At 12.5% G+C, this 1264-nt stretch overlaps 6 annotated features.

The window, feature by feature from the left end:
- Positions 1–97: 97 nt before the first annotated feature.
- Positions 98–151: a microsatellite.
- A 28-nt stretch (positions 152–179) lies between these two features.
- Positions 180–391: a microsatellite.
- Positions 202–342: a microsatellite.
- Positions 208–325: a microsatellite.
- Positions 314–352: a microsatellite.
- Positions 321–388: a microsatellite.
- Positions 392–1264: the final 873 nt, after the last annotated feature.

The following is a 1264-nucleotide window of genomic DNA, read 5'->3' as shown; positions in this document are numbered from 1 at the left end:
TATTGTTATAAATAAATAATATTCATGTTTTAATTTATATATTTATATTATAGAAATAATAAAAAATAAATGACTTAAATATTTAAATATAATAATATAAATTAATATAATAATATATTTAATTTTAAATAATAAAATATATATATAATTTATAATTATACTATTATAATTTTTTTTTTTATTTATTTTTTTATATTTTAATATATATATTTATATAAATTTATATTATTATATATTTATATTTATTTTTATTTATTAATACATAATAATATTGATATATATTTATATTTTTATTAATTAATATTTAATATAATTATATATATTTTTTATTTATATCTATTTTTTTATTTATTTAATTTATTCTTTTTATTTTATTTAATATTTATATATTATTAGTAATTATATATATAAATATATCTTTTTTTATTTTAATTAACAATAAACTTTTTTTTTACATCATTTATTTATATAATTTTCTAATTTAAAAAATATAAAATTATTATAATTATCAAATAAAACATCATTACCTTCTATTTTTATATTTTTTTTAATATCTTAAATTATTTAATTTTTTTCTTAATAAATTTTTTATAGAATAATTTCTTAATTTTCATAAAATTAATTAAAATTAAAAAAACCCTTTTTCCTTTATATACTCATTAAAAAAGCAACTTATTTTTATTCCTAAAAAAATCCCATTTCTCATATAAACTCCTTAAATAAAAACAGGTATATAAAAATTATTTTCATTTTTGATAAAATAACACTCTTATAACCCCTAATTATTACTATAAGCCTCGCCATTATTATCTAATATTTTACAAAGTTAATAAAAAATCATTTTTTTATCCTATTCTTGTACTTAAACGGCTAAAAGTTCTTAAATCTCTCTATAAAATATATTTTTTTGTCCAATATTTCCAACACAAACTGTCAAAACCTTCAAAAGATCATCAAAAATTCCTTCAAATACCTCCAATTTTACACCTTATAAAACTTTAACATAAATAATTCCTTTGAAAGAAGTTTAAAAATCAAAAAATTTATGTAAAACATCTTCCCAAAAGTTTAAATTAAATAAATTATTTTTTTCGAAAACTTCAAATAAAATTTAGAATTAAAAAAAATTTTTTCTAAAAAACACAAATAAAAATTTCCTTAAAATTCCGAAATTTAAAAAAAAAATCTTTTATTTAACCCTTAAAGCGTATTTAATTGTTTTCAGAAAAAATAATTTCTTCATTTTCAATTGAAAAAAACGACA

This window comes from Ichthyophthirius multifiliis, assembly GCF_000220395.1.
Source record: "Ichthyophthirius multifiliis unplaced genomic scaffold scaff_1120509250765, whole genome shotgun sequence".
In the NCBI taxonomy this organism is placed as follows: domain Eukaryota; phylum Ciliophora; class Oligohymenophorea; order Hymenostomatida; genus Ichthyophthirius; species Ichthyophthirius multifiliis.
Note: the sequence above shows the minus strand (reverse complement) of the source record. Positions and strands in the feature narration are given on the sequence as shown.